Source organism: Oncorhynchus nerka, linkage group LG4, assembly GCF_034236695.1.
Source record: "Oncorhynchus nerka isolate Pitt River linkage group LG4, Oner_Uvic_2.0, whole genome shotgun sequence".
In the NCBI taxonomy this organism is placed as follows: Eukaryota; Metazoa; Chordata; class Actinopteri; order Salmoniformes; family Salmonidae; genus Oncorhynchus; species Oncorhynchus nerka.
In genome coordinates this window covers 97,888,729-97,909,152 of record NC_088399.1, presented here as the reverse complement: position 1 = coordinate 97,909,152, position 20,424 = coordinate 97,888,729, and positions in this window count along the sequence as shown.

The following is a 20,424-nucleotide window of genomic DNA, read 5'->3' as shown; positions in this document are numbered from 1 at the left end:
TCTCCCCTTACCCATCTGTCTATCGCCTCCTTTGAATTCCATGCTGTCACAGTTACCAGCCCTTTCAAGCTTAACATCCTTATCATTTATCGCCCTCCAGGTTCCCTCGGAGAGTTCATCAATGAGCTTGATGCCTTGATAAGCTCCTTTCCTGAGGACGGCTCACCTCTCACAGTTCTGGGCGACTTTAACCTCCCCACGCCTACCTTTGACTCATTCCTCTCTGCCTCCTTCTTTCCACTCCTCTCCTCTTTTGACCTCACCCTCTCACCTTCCCCCTACTCACAAGGCAGGAAATACGCTCGACCTCATCTTTACTAGATGCTGTTCTTCCACTAACCTCGTTGCAACTCCCCTCCAAGTCTCCGACCACTACCTTGTATCCTTTTCCCTCTCGCTCTCATCCAACACTTCCCACACTGCCCCTACTCGGATGGTATCGCGCCGTCCCAACCTTCGCTCTCTCTCCCCGCTACTCTCTCCTCTTCCATCCTATCATCTCTTCCTCTGCTCAAACCTTCTCCAACCTATCTCCTGATTCTGCCTCCTCAACCCTCCTCTCCTCCCTTTCTGCATCCTTTGACTCTCTATGTCCCCTATCCTCCAGGCCGGCTCGGTCCTCCCTCCCGCTCCGTGGCTCGACGACTCATTGCGAGCTCACAGAACAGGGCTCCGGGCAGCCGAGCGGAAATGGAGGAAAACTCGCCTCCTGCGGACCTGACATCCTTTCACTCCCTCCTCTCTACATTTTCCTCTTCTCTCTCTGCTGCTAAAGCCACTTTCTACCACTCTAAATTCCAAGCATCTGCCTCTAACCCTAGGAAGCTCTTTGCAACCTTCTCCTCCCTCCTGAATCCTCCTCCCCCTCCCCCCTCCTCCCTCTCTGCAGATGACTTCGTCAACCATTTTGAAAAGAAGGTCGACGACATCCGATCCTCGTTTGCTAAGTCAAACGACACCGCTGGTTCTGCTCACACTGCCCTACCCTGTGCTCTGACCTCTTTCTCCCCTCTCTCTCCAGATGAAATCTCGCGTCTTGTGACGGCCGGCCGCCCTACAACCTGCCCGCTTGACCCTATCCCCTCCTCTCTTCTCCAGACCATTTCCGGAGACCTCCTCCCCTACCTCACCTCGCTCATCAACTCATCCCTGACCGCTGGCTACGTCCCTTCCGTCTTCAAGAGAGCGAGAGTTGCACCCTTCTGAAAAAACCTACACTCGATCCCTCCGATGTCAACAACTACAGACCAGTATCCCTTCTTTCTTTTCTCTCCAAAACTCTTGAACGTGCCGTCCTTGGCCAGCTCTCCCGCTATCTCTCTCAGAATGACCTTCTTGATCCAAATCAGTCAGGTTTCAAGACTAGTCATTCAACTGAGACTGCTCTTCTCTGTATCACGGAGGCGCTCCGCACTGCTAAAGCTAACTCTCTCTCCTCTGCTCTCATCCTTCTAGACCTATCGGCTGCCTTCGATACTGTGAACCATCAGATCCTCCTCTCCACCCTCTCCGAGTTGGGCATCTCCGGCGCGGCCCACGCTTGATTGCGTCCTACCTGACAGGTCGCTCCTACCAGGTGGCGTGGCGAGAATCCGTCTCCACACCACGTGCTCTCACCACTGGTGTCCCCAGGGCTCTGTTCTAGGCCCTCTCCTATTCTCGCTATACACCAAGTCACTTGGCTCTGTCATAATCTCACATGGTCTCTCCTATCATTGCTATGCAGACGACACACAATTAATCTTCTCCTTTCCCCCTTCTGATGACCAGGTGGCGAATCGCATCTCTGCATGTCTGGCAGACATATCCGTGTGGATGACGGATCACCACCTCAAGCTGAACCTCGGCAAGACGGAACTGCTCTTCCTCCCGGGAAGGACTGCCCGTTCCATGATCTCGCCATCACGGTTGACAACTCCATTGTGTCCTCCTCCCAGAGCGCTAAGAACCTTGGCGTGATCCTGGACAACACCCTGTCGTTCTCAACTAACATCAAGGCGGTGGCCCGTTCCTGTAGGTTCATGCTCTACAACATCCGCAGAGTACGACCCTGCCTCACACAGGAAGCGGCGCAGGTCCTAATCCAGGCACTTGTCATCTCCCGTCTGGATTACTGCAACTCGCTGTTGGCTGGGCTCCCTGCCTGTGCCATTAAACCCCTACAACTCATCCAGAACGCCGCAGCCCGTCTGGTGTTCAACCTTCCCAAGTTCTCTCACGTCACCCCGCTCCTCCGCTCCCTCCACTGGCTTCCAGTTGAAGCTCGCATCCGCTACAAGACCATGGTGCTTGCCTACGGAGCTGTGAGGGGAACGGCACCTCAGTACCTCCAGGCTCTGATCAGGCCCTACACCCAAACAAGGGCACTGCGTTCATCCACCTCTGGCCTGCTCGCCTCCCTACCACTGAGGAAGTACAGTTCCCGCTCAGCCCAGTCAAAACTGTTCGCTGCTCTGGCCCCCCAATGGTGGAACAAACTCCCTCACGACGCCAGGACAGCGGAGTCAATCACCACCTTCCGGAGACACCTGAAACCCCACCTCTTTAAGGAATACCTAGGATAGGATAAAGTAATCCCTCTCACCCCCCCTCCCCCTGAAAAGATTTAGATGCACTACTGTTCCACTGGAGGTCATAAGGTGAATGCACCAATTTGTAAGTCGCTCTGGATAAGAGCGTCTGCTAAATGACTTAAATGTTAAATGTAGACATAGAATATATAGATATAGAATATATAGGATATACAGATATATGATATATAGATATAGGATTTATAGATATAGATATATAGATATAGATATATAGATATAGAATGTAAAGGAAATATAGATATAGAATGTATAGATATATAATATATAGAATGTATAGATATATAATATATAGGATATATAGATATAGAATATATAGATATAGGATATATATAGAATATATAGATATAGGATATATATAGAATATATAGATATAGAATATATATATAGAATATATAGATATAGGATATATATAGAATATATAGATATAGGATATATAGATATAGGATATATATAGAATATATAGATATAGGATATATATATAGAATATATAGATATAGGATATATAGATATAGGATATATATAGAATATATAGATATAGGATATAAATAGAATATATAGATATAGGATATATAGATATAGAATATATATAGAATATATAGATATATAGGGACACATAGAAATCTTCACTCAGACGCTCTCTCACCTTGATAGGACTGTCGTTGGAGAGCCAGGCCAGGAATTCTGTTGAGTTCCAGTAGGTGTCTGGAGCTTCCCAATCCCCATCGGACCAGATCAGCTCTGGCTTGTAGGTCATCACCAGGTTAACGAGCTCAGGAAGAGCCTTCCGGAAGACAAAACTCCTGGGTCTTGTACCCGGAAGCCTTGTCCTCCAGGTAGAGTGGATGGAACCACACTTACAGGAAGTGGTACAGGCCAAAGAGCAGTCCCTTCCTACGGAAACCGAATATAAAAAATGTTCACCATTATTTAACCAGGTAGGTCAGTTGAGAACACCTTTATTTAACCAGGTAGGCCAGTTGAGAACACCTTTATTTAACCAGGTAGGCCAGTTGAGAACACCATTATTTAACCAGGTAGGTCAGTTGAGAACACCTTTATTTAACCAGGTAGGCCAGTTGAGAACACCTTTATTTAACCAGGTAGGCCAGTTGAGAACACCTTTATTTAACCAGGTAGGCCAGTTGAGAACACCTTTATTTAACCAGGTAGGCCAGTTGAGAACACCTTTATTTAACCAGGTAGGCCAGTTGAGAACACCTTTATTTAACCAGGTGGCCAGTTGAGAACAAGTTCTCATTTACAACTGCGACCTGGTCAAGATAAAGCAAAGCAGTTCGACACAAACAACAACACAGAGTTGTTGTGTGTTAGTATCCTGAAATCATTGTGTTGCTGGGTAGTGGTGTGAGAACTGAGAAAACACCGAGAACAATTGAACTATACATGACCTGACCTGGTTGGAACTCTGAAACTTACGACAGGAAGTCAAGGTCCCTCTAATCTAGGTAGGAACTGCCAGCTCGGTAGAATAGTGATAAACGAGGAATGTGGACCGTGGGGTAAGATGAAGCCCACCTACTGTGTGGGTGTGTGTGTAGGTGAGAGTGAGTTATAAAATGTCTGTGTTTGCATTTTGGACTTGAGAGCGCTCATTAATAAACTACAACGAACCTTTTGCAGAATCTTAGTCTTGTTGTGGAATAATCAGAATTAGTTGGTAACATATGTAAGATGTTTTATATTCATCATATGTTTGTAAGTTACTTCTCATCAGAATGTGTTTGTATAATACTGTGGCCGGGTTGCAGTATCTGTTCTATGTCAAGACTAAGTTGTTTGGGCCGGAGAGAGGGGAGAGGTCAAGCGTGTATCTCTTGACTCCACAATGTCTGTGTGCCAGTCAATGTGTCTCTGTGATCTTGTCAAGATAGGATGGATTTGATATATGCCTGTTGATATGGAGGATTTGTTTATGGTTCTGAGTTTGAGAAAAGGACATAGTTTAGGAGCTGAACGATAAATTATGGCCAATGCTGTCTGGCTATGTGTGTCTTTGCTATAAAGGATCTCAGTTGCAATGTGTAAAGGGACTCTCAGAGAATTCATGGATAGACACTGAATTGATCTGAGAGTCACAGGGTTGTGATGGAGCTCATATAATTAAAGATGGACTTTGTGATAACTAACTCTGACTTGTGTGGTGGTTTGCTCTCATGATTTGGTAAATACAGGACATTTCCACGACAGTCTTTTCCTAATTCTTGTTAACCCTAGCTTTACAACCTAGGGAGAATTGGCCAAAGCTACAGTGATTGTTATCATCATTGTGGATTGAAAATTCTCGCGACACCTTATTTCTATTACAGCATATTGGATGATAGTCAATCATATTCAGCTCTATGTAACATCCATAGGTTTCCGGCTACTCCATGATACTCACATGTTCCCTATACACATCATGATCATGCTTTTCACTAGTTACTATAGCAACAAAGACAAAATTTGCCTATGAGAAATATTCATAAAAACAAAGAAAACCGAGCATTTCGGTCTTAATTCAATGTTTGTGGATTGTCGTGCGGTTAGCAGTGTGTTTAACATTTGGGTTAGGGTTTTAAAAAAAAATCATAATTTTAATAAGACAGTTGTAGAAATAGGCAGAGTGTAACACTTTGTGGCTGTGGTAACTCGTGACAACCCAACTACCCCTGCCCCATTTCCGCGTTTCTAGATTCTGTGTGACAGACACAAGATTCGGCCAATGAGAGACGAGATAAATATTAGGGCGCGGCTAAGAGGCGCTGAGCCAATCACATCATGTAAAACATTAAAAGAATATTACATTTTTTCCTCGTTTTTTTTTCTGTATATATTTCGTACATATTTTAATCTCACTTTCCAACTACAGGCTGAATATACTCTCCTGCAACCCGCATCCCCCAATGTGGTACGGATCTGCTTTTTCTATACTTTAGAATCGGAACCCTCATCAGAAGCTAGCCGCTAACTAGCTACTAGCTAGCCACTGCTAGCGGTCTTCAACGCTAACTAGGACACCAGCGCGACATCTACCCAAAGCATATCAGACTGCTTTTTCTCTACCACATCTCCGGATTCCTACCGCAAGCTCTGAACCTTTATACCGGATCATCGTAAATAGCTAGCTGCAATCCGAGTGGCTACTCCTGGCTAACGTCTCTGTCCCAGAGCAAGCACCAGTTAGCCTGGAGCTAGCCTCGAGCTAAGCCCATCTCCCGACTTGCTGAAGAGGTCCAAAAATACCTAATTTGCCAATTGGCCTGGACCCTCTACTGACCCTCTACTGCCGACACGGAGCCCCGCCGATCCATCACGACTGGTCCGCCGACATAATCGTCCGAGGGGGTTTCAACAGGCTTTTCCGCTGCGACATCGCCAAAGATCCATCTGCTGGCCAAGGCCCGCGAGCTTTCTGAATCGCTGTATCTCCAGCTCACCGCATGAAGAGGAATAAACAGACTCACCCCATCGCGACGTCCCCCAAAGGTTAACTCTCTAGCCCTCGCTATCTCCCTGCTTGCTAATTCGGCCTGCTAACGGCTAGCTTGTCAAGCTCCGGTCCGCTAACTGCTACCTTGTCTAGCTCGGGCCTACGAACTGTTAGCTTGTTAGCACAGGCCTGCTAACCGTCTGAACCACCGCGTCCCAATCACTCTCTGACCCCATTTACTTTCTATCTCTTTTTGATTTTTAAATTGTTTATACCTTCCGGAAACCTGCCTCACCCAATGTGATACGGAATCGCTGTTACTTTTACTCTTATTTTTATTTTTATGACACACTCAAGAACCTCCAGACGCTAACCAGCTAACTAGCTACAAGCTAGTTAGTCATTGTTAGTTTTAAAAAAAAAAAAAAAACCTGGATAACACTTGCCAGCCCAGCCCCTGCCCATCCACCGCTGCCCCCTGGACACTGATCTCTTGGCTACATAGCTGACGACGCTGGACTGTCCATTAATCACGGTACTCCTTTCTGCTTGTTTGTCTTACCTGTCGGCCCCGTTGCCTAGTCAACGCCATTTTACCTGCTGTTTGTTGTGCTAGCGGATTAGCCTCGCCTACTGTTTTTAGCTAGCTTTCCAAATTCAACACCTGTGATTACTGTATGCCTCGCTGTATGTCTCTCTCAGATGTCAATATGCCTTGTATACTGTTGTTCAGGTTAGTTATAATTGTTTTAGTTCACAATGGAGCCCCTAGACCCACTCTGCATACCCCTGTTACCTCCTTTGTCCCACCTCCCACACATGCAGTGACCTCACCCATTACAACCAGCATGTCCAGAGATACAACCTGTCTCATTATCACCCAGTGCCTGGGCTTACCTCCGCTGTACCCGCACCCCACCATACCCCTGTCTGCGCATTATGCCCTGAATATATTCTACCATGCCCAGAAACCTGCTCCTCTTATCCTCTGCCCTCTAGGCGACCAGTTTTGATAGCCTTTAGCCGCACCCTCATACTACTCCTTCTCTGTTCCGCGGGTGATGTGGAGGTAAACCCAGGCCCTGCATGTCCCCAGGTACCCTCATTTGTTGACTTCTGTGATCGAAAAAGCCTTGGTTTTATGCATGTCAACATCAGAAGCCTCCTCCCTAAGTTTGTTTTACTCACTGCTTTAGCACACTCTGCTAACCCTGATGTCCTTGCCGTGTCTGAATCCTGGCTCAGGAAGGCCACCAAAAATTCAGAGATTTCCATACCCAATTATAACATCTTCCGTCAAGATAGAACTACCAAAGGGGGCGGAGTTGCAGTCTACTGCAGAGATAGCCTGCAAAGTAATGTCATACTTTCCAGGTCCATACCCAAACAGTTCGAACTACTAATTTTGAAAATTACCCTCTCCAGAAATAAGTCTCTCACTGTTGCCGCCTGCTACCGACCACCCTCAGCTCCCAGCTGTGCCCTGGACACCATTTGTGAATTGATCGCCCCCCATCTAGCTTCAGAGTTTGTTCTGTTAGGTGACCTAAACTGGGATATGCTTAACACCCCGGCAGTCCTACAATGTAAGCTAGATGCCCTCAATCTCACTCAAATCATCAAGGAACCCACCAGGTACAACCCTAACTCTGTAAACAAGGGCACCTCATAGACGTCATCCTGACCAACTGGCCCTCCAAATACACCTCCGCTGTCTTCAACCAGGATCTCAGCGATCACTGCCTCATTGCCTGTATCCGCCACGGAGCCGCAGTCAAACGACCACCCCTCATCACTGTCAAACGCTCCCTAAAACACTTCTGTGAGCAGGCCTTTCTAATCGACCTGGCCCGGGTATCCTGGAAGGACATTGACCTCATCCCGTCAGTTGAGGATGCCTGGTCATTCTTTAAAAGTAACTTCCTCACCATTTTAGATAAGCATGCTCCGTTCAAAAAATGCAGAACCAAGAACAGATACAGCCCTTGGTTCACTCCAGACCTGACTGCCCTCGACCAGCACAAAAACATCCTGTGGCGGACTGCAATAGCATCGAATAGCCCCCGTGATATGCAACTGTTCAGGGAAGTCAGGAACCAATACACGCAGTCAGTCAGGAAAGCTAAGGCCAGCTTCTTCAGGCAGAAGTTTGCATCCTGTAGCTCCAACTCCAAAAAGTTCTGGGACACTGTGAAGTCCATGGAGAACAAGAGCACCTCCTCCCAGCTGCCCACTGCACTGAGGCTAGGTAACACGGTCTTCACCGATAAATCCACGATTATCGAAAGCTTCAATAAGCACTTCTCAACGGCTGGTCATGCCTTCCGCCTGGCTACTCCAACCTCGGCCAACAGCTCCGCCCCCCCCCGCAGCTCCTCGCCCAAGCCTCTCCAGGTTCTCCTTTACCCAAATCCAGATAGCAGACGTTCTGAAAGAGCTGCAAAACCTAGACCCGTACAAATCAGCTGGGCTTGACAATCTGGACCCTCTATTTCTGAAACTATCTGCCGCCATTGTCGCAACCCCTATTACCAGCCTGTTCAACCTCTCTTTCATTCGTCTGAGATCCCCAAGGATTGGAAAGCTGCCGCAGTCATCCCCCTCTTCAAAGGCGGAGACACCCTGGACCCAAACTGCTATAGACCTATATCCATCCTGCCCTGCCTATCTAAGGTCTTCGAAAGCCAAGTCAACAAACAGGTCACTGACCATCTCGAATCCCACCGTACCTTCTCCGCTGTGCAATCTGGTTTCCGAGCCGGTCACGGGTGCACCTCAGCCACGCTCAAGGTACTAAACGATATCATAACCGCCATCGATAAAAGACAGTACTGTGCAGCCGTCTTCATCGACCTTGCCAAGGCCTTCGACTCTGTCAATCACCATATTCTTATCGGCAGACTCAATAGCCTCGGTTTCTCGGATGACTGCCTTGCCTGGTTCACCAATTACTTTGCAGACAGAGTTCAGTGTGTCAAATCGGAGGGCATGCTGTCCGGTCCTCTGGCAGTCTCTATGGGGGTGCCACAGGGTTCAATTCTCGGGCCGACTCTTTTCTCTGTATATATCAATGATGTTGCTCTTGCTGCGGGCGATTCCCTGATCCACCTCTACGCAGACGACACCATTCTATATACTTTCGGCCCGTCATTGGACACTGTGCTATCTAACCTCCAAACAAGCTTCAATGCCATACAGCACTCCTTCCGTGGCCTCCAACTGCTCTTAAACGCGAGTAAAACCAAATGCATGCTTTTCAACAGATCGCTGCCTGCACCCGCATGCCCGACTAGCATCACCACCCTGGATGGTTCCGACCTTGAATATGTGGACATCTATAAGTACCTAGGTGTCTGGCTAGACTGCAAACTCTCCTTCCAGACTCACATCAAACATCGCCAATCGAAAATCAAATCAAGAGTCGGCTTTCTATTCCGCAACAAAGCCTCCTTCACTCACGCCGCCAAGCTTACCCTAGTAAAACTGACTATCCTACCGATCCTCGATTTTGGCGATGTCATCTACAAAATGGCTTCCAACACTCTACTCAGCAAACTGGATGCAGTCTATCATAGTGCCATCCGTTTTGTCACCAAAGCACCTTATACCACCCACCACTGCGACTTGTAAGCTCTAGTCGGCTGGCCCTCGCTACATATTCGTCGCCAGACCCACTGGCTCCAGGTCATCTACAAGTCCATGCTAGGTAAAGCTCCGCCTTATCTCAGTTCACTGGTCACGATGGCAACACCCATCCGTAGCACACGCTCCAGCAGGTGTATCTCACTGATCATCCCTAAAGCCAACACCTCATTTGGCCGCCTTTCGTTCCAGTACTCTGCTGCCTGTGACTGGAACGAACTGCAAAAATCGCTGAAGTTGGAGACTTTTATCTCCCCTCACCAACTTCAAACATCAGCTATCCGAGCAGCTAACCGATCGCTGCAGCTGTACATAGTCTATTGGTAAATAGCCCACCCATTTTCACCTACCTCATCTCCATACTGTTTTTATACTGTTTTTTTTTATTTATTATTTACTTTTCTGCTCTTTTGCACACCAATATCTCTACCTGTACATGACCATCTGATCATTTATCACTCCAGTGTTAATCTGCAAAATTGTATTATTCGCCTACCTCCTCATGCCTTTTGCACACATTGTATATAGACTGCCCATTTTTTTTCTACTGTGTTATTGACTTGTTAATTGTTTACTCCATGTGTAACTCTGTGTTGTCTGTTCACACTGCTATGCTTTATCTTGGCCAGGTCGCAGTTGCAAATGAGAACCTGTTCTCAACTAGCCTACCTGGTTAAATAAAGGTGAAATTAAAAATTTAAAAAAAAAAAATTTAAACGGCTTTATTGGCATGGGACACATATGTTAACATTGCCAAAGCAAATAAAATAGGTATTAAACAAAAGTAAAATAAACAATACAAAATTAACTGTAAACAATACACCTACATTAAATTCCAAAATGTCAAATGTCATATTATGTCTGTATACAGTGTTCTAATGATGTGCAAATAGTTAAAGTATAAAAGGGAAAATAAAAATAAATAAATATGGGTTGTATTTACAATGGTGTTTGTTCTTCACTGGTTGCCCTTTTCTCGTGGCAACAGGTCACAAATCTTGCTGCTGTGATGTCACACTGTGGAATTTCACCCAGTAGATATGGGAGTTTATCAAAATTGGATTTGTTTTGGAATTCTTTGTGGGTCTTTGTAAATCTGCCTCTATCCTGTAGATTTCTTTGTCACCACTAGAGGGCATCACTGAGTTAGCCGAGTACACCTCTAGCCTACACCAGAGATGATCCATTATATTGACCAGATACTGCAGCGGCCCCTCTAACAATGAAAATAAATGTATTAAAAAAATGGAAGGCAGTCGGGAGGAAGCAAGATCACGTGGGAGCATTATATCCAATGAGAGGGCAGATACGCGTGTGAACAACAGGCACAACGGTTTCCACTAGTTACCACATCCACAAAGTCTAAAATTGGCTATGTCATTTAAAAAAAATACTGGAAAAAAAAAAAAGCTTTTCATTTTAGGATAGGGTTCGGGCATAAGATTAGAGTGGGGTTAAAATTAAAAAATCACATTTTAAGAAAATACATTTTCGAAAATAGGATTGGGGATTATGCCTTTGTGGCTATGGTAACTAGTGATGACCAGTGTGTTTTCGCACAGTTGCCGGGATGCCACGTATATCAGCACATTGACAACAACCGAATCACCACGAAACTCCTTTTCATTCAACAACAACAACAAAACACACGTAGCAATTAACCAATCCATTTCTTCCTAGCCAAATTCAACCCCCCCATACTAAACTCCTCACTGGTGAAAAGAAAATCTATCAAATTAACGCCACCTGCTGGAGGAGACTCTGGGCCAAGTCATCGCTCCCACTTCGGCTCTTCTTCTGCCGACACTACAGGATGGCGTGTGATGAACGTCTATGTGAATGAACGATGTGCAGGGTCTATGTGCCTGTGCCTGCTGAATGAACGATGGTGATGAACGTCTATGTGCAGAGTCTATGTGCCTGTGCCTGCTGAATGAACGATGGTGATGAACGTCTATGTGCAGAGTCTATGTGCCTGTGCCTGCTGAATGAACGATGGTGATGAACGTCTATGTGCAGAGTCTATGTGCCTGTGCCTGCTGAATGAACGATGGTGATGAACGTCTATGTGCAGAGTGGATTGTTGCCTGCCTGTGTTTTATCTAACCAGTTAGGGGATAAAGGGATTCGGTCTGTTCCATTTAGAAATTGTTTACAGTTCAGAAATGGAGTTATTTGCCGTTCACAAATGTAGAGCACCTTGCCTTTAAGAGGTGGGATAGAGCACCTTGCCTTTAAGAGGTGAGATAGAGCACCTTGCCTTTAAGAGGTGGGAGAGATAGAGCACCTTGCCTTGCCTTGCCTTAAGAGGTGGGATAGATAGAAATTGTTTACAGTTCAGAAAGGTGGGATAGATAGAGCACCTTGCCTTTAAGAGGTGGGAGAGATAGAGCACCTTGCCTTTAAGAGGTGGGAGAGATAGAGCACCTTGCCTTTAAGAGGTGGGAGAGATAGAGCACCTTGCCTTTAAGAGGTGGGAGAGATAGAGCACCTTGCCTTTAAGAGGTGGGATAGATAGAGCACCTTGCCTTTAAGAGGTGGGAGAGATAGAGCACCTTGCCTTGCCTTAAGAGGTGGGATAGATAGAGCACCTTGCCTTTTCTTAAGAGGTGGGAGAGATAAAGCACCTTGCCTTTAAGAGGTGGGAGAGATAGAGCACCTTGCCTTTAAGAGGTGGGAGAGAGCAGCTGGCCTTTTCTTAAGAGGTGGGAGAGATAGAGCACCTTGCCTTTAAGAGGTGGGATAGAGCACCTTGCCTTTTCTTAAGAGGTGGGAGAGATAGAGCACCTTGCCTTTTCTTAAGAGGTGGGATAGATAGAGCACCTTGCCTTTTCTTAAGAGGTGGGATAGATAGAGCACCTTGCCTTTTCTTAAGAGGTGGGATAGATAGAGCACCTTGCCTTTTCTTAAGAGGTGGGATAGATAGAGCACCTTGCCTTTTCTTAAGAGGTGGGAGAGATAGAGCACCTTGCCTTTTCTTAATTAACTTCTTAGGGCCGTGGTCCCGTGGTGGGAGCGGAAATGTTCAAGAGCGCACCTATAGAGGTTGATAAACCTCAAACTTTCATTAAAATTGACATACAATATAGTGAATTAAAGCTACACTCGTTGTGAATCTATCCACCGAGTCAGATTTGTAAAATGCTTTTGGAGCATGATATCTGATAGCACCAAAATACTGCCTAACACGACAGATTTTGCGTTAGCAAACCAAAACGCTGAAATAAAATATAAAACATTCATTACCTTTGACAAGCTTCTTTCTTGGCACCTATGTCCCATAATCATCATTTAGGTCTTTTTCGATTAAAGGTAGGGATCGATCTAAGAATACTGTGTGAACAACGGAAAAAAAATACTTTTTCTTGCGTCATTTTTAAAATTCAAAAGTCGACGATAAACTTTCACAAAACACTTCGAAATACTTTTGTAATGCAACTTTAGGTATTAGTACACGTTAATAAGATAAAAATCATCAGGAGCACTATAATGCCTCGAAAAAATGTCTTGGAGAGAGCTCGACCAAAACATCCGGTCGGAGACCGGAGGGAATCGGTTCCCTTGTGTCGGTTTGACCAAGAATCAAAGGAATCAAATGACAAGACTCTAGACATGGAAGCTGTAGGCCCTGTAACCTTGCCTCATTTAATTCGGTTCAGAACAATTCCTTGAAGTGGGACGGATATTTTTTCCATTTTCAGTGATCAGAGCACCTTGCACGTTCTGTTATAGTCACAGCCATGATTTAAACAGTTTTAGAAACGTCTGAGTGTTTTCTATACACACATACTAATAATTTGCATATACTATATTGCTGGCATGAATAGCAGGGCGCTGAAATGTTGCGCGATTTTTAACAAAAATCTGCCTTGCCTTCCCTAAGTTTAAGAGGTGGGAGAGATAGAGCACCTTGCCTTTTCTTAAGAGGTGGGATAGATAGAGCACCTTGCCTTTTCTTAAGAGGTGGGAGAGATAGAGCACCTTGCCTTTTCTTAAGAGGTGGGAGAGATAGAGCACCTTGCCTTTTCTTAAGAGGTGGGATAGATAGAGCACCTTGCCTTGTCTTAAGAGGTGGGATAGATAGAGCACCTTGCCTTTTCTTAAGAGGTGGGATAGATAGAGCACCTTGCCTTTTCTTAAGAGGTTGGAGAGATAGAGCACCTTGCCTTTTCTTAAGAGGTGGGATAGATAGAGCACCTTGCCTTTTCTTAAGAGGTGGGATAGATAGAGCACCTTGCCTTTTCTTAAGAGGTGGGAGAGATAGAGCACCTTGCCTTTTCTTAATTAACTTCTTAGGGCCGTGGTCCCGTGGTGGGAACCACAATCAGCGGAAATGTTCAAGAGCGCCACCTATAGAGGTTGATAAACCTCAAACTTTCATTAAAATTGACATACAATATAGTGAATTAAAGCTACACTCGTTGTGAATCTATCCACCGAGTCAGATTTGTAAAATGCTTTTCGGCGAAAGCATGAGAAGCTATTATCTGATAGCATGTACCCCCAAAATACTGCAACGTCACCTAACACGACAGATTTTGCGTTAGCAAACCAAAACGCTGAAATAAAATATAAAACATTCATTACCTTTGACAAGCTTCTTTCTTGGCACTCCTATATGTCCCATAATCATCATTTAGGGTCTTTTTTCGATTAAATCGGTCCATATATAGCCTAGATATCGATCTAAGAATACTGTGTGAACAACGGAAAAAAATAGCTTTTTCTAACGTAACGTCATTTTTTAAAATTCAAAAAGTCGACGATAAACTTTCACAAAACACTTCGAAATACTTTTGTAATGCAACTTTAGGTATTAGTACACGTTAATAAGCGATAAAAATCATCAGGAGGCGATGTATATTCTATAATGTCCGTCTCGAAAAAATGTCTTGGAGAGAGCTCGACCAAAACATCCGGTCGGAGACCGGAGGGAATCGGTTCCCTTGTGTCGGTTTGACCAAGAATCAAAGCCGAATCAAATGACAAGACTCTAGACATCGTGTGGAAGCTGTAGGCCCTGTAACCTCGGCCTCATTTAATTCGGTTCACTTTGAACAATTCCTTGAAGTCGCGCACGGATATTTTTTTCCATTTTCAGTGATCAGATTTCCCTGCACTTTTCGATGAAACGCACGTTCTGTTATAGTCACAGCCATGATTTAAACAGTTTTAGAAACGTCTGAGTGTTTTCTATACACACATACTAATAATTTGCATATACTATATTGCTGGCATGAATAGCAGGGCGCTGAAATGTTGCGCGATTTTTAACAAAAATCTGCGAAAAGTTGCTTGAATTCTCAACTTCCCTAAGTTTAAGAGGTGGGAGAGATAGAGCACCTTGCCTTTTCTTAAGAGGTGGGATAGATAGAGCACCTTGCCTTTTCTTAAGAGGTGGGAGAGATAGAGCAGCTGGCCTTTTCTTAAGAGGTGGGAGAGATAGAGCAGCTGGCCTTTTCTTAAGAGGTGGGATAGATAGAGCACCTTGCCTTTTCTTAAGAGGTGGGAGAGATAGAGCACCTTGCCTTTTCTTAAGAGGTGGAAGAGATAGAGCACCTTGCCTTTTCTTAAGAGGTGGGATAGATAGAGCACCTTGCCTTGTCTTAAGAGGTGGGATAGATAGAGCACCTTGCCTTTTCTTAAGAGGTGGGATAGATAGAGCACCTTGCCTTTTCTTAAGAGGTTGGAGAGATAGAGCACCTTGCCTTTTCTTAAGAGGTGGGATAGATAGAGCACCTTGCCTTTTCTTAAGAGGTGGAAGAGATAGAGCGCCTTGCCTTTTCTTAAGAGGTGGGATAGATAGAGCGCCTTGCCTTTTCTTAAGAGGTGGGAGAGATAGAGCGCCTTGCCTTTTCTTAAGAGGTGGGATAGATAGAGCACCTTGCCTTTTCTTAAGAGGTGGGATAGATAGAGCACCTTGCCTTTTCTTAAGAGGTGGGAGAGATAGAGCACCTTGCCTTTTCTTAAGAGGTGGGATAGATAGAGCACCTTGCCTTTTCTTAAGAGGTGGGATAGATAGGGCACCTTGCCTTTTCTTAAGAGGTGGGATAGATAGAGCGCCTTGCCTTTTCTTAAGAGGTTGGATAGATAGAGCGCCTTGCCTTTTCTTAAGAGGTGGGATAGATAGAGCACCTTGCCTTTTATTAAGAGGTGGGATAGATAGAGCACCTTGCCTTTTCTTAAGAGGTGGAAGAGATAGAGCGCCTTGCCTTTTCTTAAGAGGTGGGATAGATAGAGCAGCTGGCCTTTTCTTAAGAGGTGGAAGAGATAGAGCGCCTTGCCTTTTCTTAAGAGGTGGGATAGATAGAGCACCTTGCCTTTTCTTAAGAGGTGGGATAGATAGAGCACCTTGCCTTTTCTTAAGAGGTGGGATAGATAGAGCACCTTGCCTTTTCTTAAGAGGTGGAAGAGATAGAGCGCCTTGCCTTTTCTTAAGAGGTGGGATAGATAGAGCAGCTGGCCTTTTCTTAAGAGGTGGAAGAGATAGAGCGCCTTGCCTTTTCTTAAGAGGTGGGATAGATAGAGCACCTTGCCTTGTCTTAAGAGGTGGGATAGATAGAGCACCTTGCCTTTTCTTAAGAGGTGGGATAGATAGAGCGCCTTGCCTTTTCTTAAGAGGTGGGAGAGATAGAGCACCTTGCCTTTTCTTAAGAGGTGGGATATATAGAGCACCTTGCCTTTTATTAAGAGGTGGGATAGATAGAGTCTATCCATTGCCTTTTCTTAAGAGGTGGAAGAGATAGACGCCTTGCCTTTTCTTAAGAGGTGGAAGAGATAGAGAGCCTTGCCTTTTCTTAAGAGGTGGGAGAGATAGAGCACCTTGCCTTTTCTTAAGAGGTGGGATAGATAGAGCACCTTGCCTTTTCTTAAGAGGTGGGAGAGATAGAGCACCTTGCCTTTTCTTAAGAGGTGGGAGAGATAGAGCACCTTGCCTTTTCTTAAGAGGTGGGAGAGATAGAGCACCTTGCCTTTTCTTAAGAGGTGGGATAGATAGAGCACCTTGCCAGGTTAAGAGGTGGGAGAGATTCAGAGCACCTTGCCTATTCATTAGAGAGGTGGGAGAGATAGAGCACCTTGCCTTTTCTTAAGAGGTGGGATAGATAGAGCACCTTCCATTCTTAAGAGGTGGGAAGCTAGAGCACCTTGCCTTTTCAGAGAGGTGGGAGAGATGAAGCACCTTCCATTCAGACAGGTGGGATAGATGAAGCACCTTCCTTTTCAGACAGGTTAGGGAGAGATAGAGCACCTTGCATATTCTTAAGATGTGGGAGAGATAGAGCACCTTGCCTTTTCTTAAGAGGTGGGAGAGAGCAGCTGGCCTAATCTCCCCTATTCCCTAGGCTGTTAAGATCCAAAGGATTTGGACATCGGTTGGTTTGATAGTAGTATATTATAGCTCCACCTTACGGTCTAATAGGTTAGGAAGCTGAAGTCTATCCATTCAGACAGGTTAGGAAGCTGAAGTCTATCCATTCAGACAGGTTAGGAAGCTGAAGTCTATCCATTCAGACAGGTTAGGAAGCTGAAGTCTATCCATTCAGACAGGTTAGGAAGCTGAAGTCTATCCATTCAGACAGGTTAGGAAGCTGAAGTCTATCCATTCCATTCAGACAGGTTAGGAAGCTGAAGTCTATCCATTCAGACAGGTTAGGAAGCTGAAGTCTATCCATTCCATTCAGATAGGTTAGGAAGCTGAAGTATATCCATTCCATTCAGACAGGTTAGGAAGCTGAAGTCTATCCATTCAGACAGGTTAGGAAGCTGAAGTCTATCCATTCAGACAGGTTAGGAAGCTGAAGTCTATCCATTCAGACAGGTTAGGAAGCTGAAGTCTATCCATTCAGACAGGTTAGGAAGCTGAAGTCTATCCATTCAGACAGGTTAGGAAGCTGAAGTCTATCCATTCAGACAGGTTAGGAAGCTGAAGTCTATCCATTCAGACAGGTTAGGAAGCTGAAGTCTATCCATTCCATTCAGACAGGTTAGGAAGCTGAAGTCTATCCATTCCATTCAGACAAGTTAGGAAGCTGAAGTCTATCCATTCCATTCAGACAGGTTAGGAAGCTGAAGTCTATCCATTCAGACAGGTTAGGAAGCTGAAGTCTATCCATTCAGATAGGTTAGGAAGCTGAAGTCTATCCATTCCATTCAGACAGGTTAGGAAGCTGAAGTCTATCCATTCAGACAGGTTAGGAAGCTGACGTCTATCCATTCAGACAGGTTAGGAAGCTGAAGTCTATCCATTCAGACAGGTTAGGAAGCTGAAGTCTATCCATTCAGACAGGTTAGGAAGCTGAAGTCTATCCATTCAGACAGGTTAGGAAGCTGAAGTCTATCCATTCAGATAGGTTAGGAAGCTGAAGTCTATCCATTCAGATAGGTTAGGAAGCTGAAGTCTATCCATTCAGACAGGTTAGGAAGCTGAAGTCTATCCATTCAGACAGGTTGGGAAGCTGAAGTCTATCCATTCAGACAGGTTAGTAAGCTGAAGTCTATCCATTCAGACAGGTTAGGAAGCTGAAGTCTGTCCATTCAGACAGGTTAGGAAGCTGAAGTCTGTCCATTCAGACAGGTTAGGAAGCTGAAGTCTATCCATTCAGACAGGTTAGGAAGCTGAAGTCTATCCATTCAGACAGGTTAGGAAGCTGAAGTCTATCCATTCAGATAGGTTAGGAAGCTGAAGTCTATCCATTCAGACAGGTTAGGAAGCTGAAGTCTATCCATTCAGATAGGTTAGGAAGCTGAAGTCTATCCATTCAGATAGGTTAGGAAGCTGAAGTCTATCCATTCAGATAGGTTAGGAAGCTGAAGTCTATCCATTCCATTCAGACAGGTTAGGAAGCTGAAGTCTGTCCATTCAGACAGGTTAGGAAGCTGAAGTCTATCCATTCAGATAGGTTAGGAAGCTGAAGTCTATCCATTCCATTCAGATAGGTTAGGAAGCTGAAGTCTATCCATTCCATTCAGATAGGTTAGGAAGCTGAAGTCTATCCTTTCAGACAGGTTAGGAAGCTGAAGTCTATCCATTCCATTCAGATAGGTTAGGAAGCTGAAGTCTATCCATTCCATTCAGATAGGTTAGGAAGCTGAAGTCTATCCATTCCATTCAGATAGGTTAGGAAGCTGAAGTCTATCCTTTCAGACAGGTTAGGAAGCTGAAGTCTATCCTTTCAGACAGGTTAGGAAGCTGAAGTCTATCCTTTCAGACAGGTTAGGAAGCTGAAGTCTACCCATTCAGACAGGTTAGGAAGCTGAAGTCTATCCTTTCAGATAGGTTAGGAAGCTGAAGTCTATCCATTCCTTTTCAGACCTACGCCAAGGATCTAGGGGTTGTTTCTGGACAGGGCAGATGCAGCTTGTGTCCTCGTGGCTTCCCTTGCACCCTCCCTTGCACCCTCCTATGCACCCTCCCTTGCACCCTCCCTTGTATCCTCCCTTGCACCCTCCCTTGCACCCGTCTATGCACCCTCCCTTGCACCCTCCTATGCACCCTGCTATGCACCCTCCTATGCACCCTCCCTTGCACCCTCCTATGCACCCTGCTATGCACCCTCCTATGCACCCTCTTATGTACCCTGCTATGCACCCTCCTATGCACCCTCCTATGCGCCCTCCTATGCGCCCTCCTATGCACCCTCCTATGCACCCCCCTATGCACCCTCCTATGCGCCCTCCTATGCACCCTCCTATGCACCCTCCTATGCACCCTCCCATGCACCCTCCTATGCACCCTCCTATGCACCCTCCTATGCACCCTCCCATGCACCCTCCTATGCACCCTCCTATGCACCCTCCTATGCACCCTCCTATGCGCCTGCACACATTGTCCTCTGAGGAATGTTTATTTGCCCTTTGTTCCGGAGTAAAACTAGTTCCCCTTTTTTTTCGGACATAGCGAAAGTAAACAAATAGTTTCTTCAAGGGCGCACCGACCGCACCCTTTCAGCCTAATCCACTGAAAACCCTCTGGAGTTTTACACCGAGGGGTCCAAGTCCTGACGGGGACGGGGGGGCTTCTTATTTGTTGTAAAGATTTTCCTGTGGTAAACTGGGCAGAACACAAAGGCGCACGCACGCACGCACGCACGCACACACACACACACACACACACACACACACACACACACACACACACACACACACACACACACACACACACACACACACACAGGCTTGGTGGTGGGCCTGAGGAAACCACTGAATAGGCGTAGATCAGGCCTCCATACCCCTTTTGAAAATGAAAATTTATGGAGCCCCATAACAATGCCATTCAAGTTTATAACCCTAAATATAACCCAGTTTAAACCACCACTCTGGTGTGTGCCCAAACTCCCTGGAAACTTGACCTGATGGAGAGATGGAGGGACGGAGAGGGAGGGAGAGGTGGAGGGAGGTCTGGAGGCACTATGTACGGTGTATCCCCATCCGGGCCGGCAGGGTAGCCTAGTGGTTAGAGCGTTGGACTAGTAACCGGAAGGTTGCAAATTCAAACCCCCCGAGCTGACAAGGTACAAATCTGTCGTTCTGCCCCTGAACAGACAGTTAACCCACTGTTCCCAGGCCGTCATTGAAAATAAGAATTTGTTCTTAACTGACTTGCCAAGTTAAGTAAAATAAAATCTGTGATTGAGGAGAATTCTCCCACCCTAGAGAGCTAGGAGACCTGAGTTTTTCCTGACAACATGATCTTACTGGACAAAGGAATAACTCTGTATCCTAGTTATAACCTGTTGGAACACAGAGTTATTCCTGGCCAGT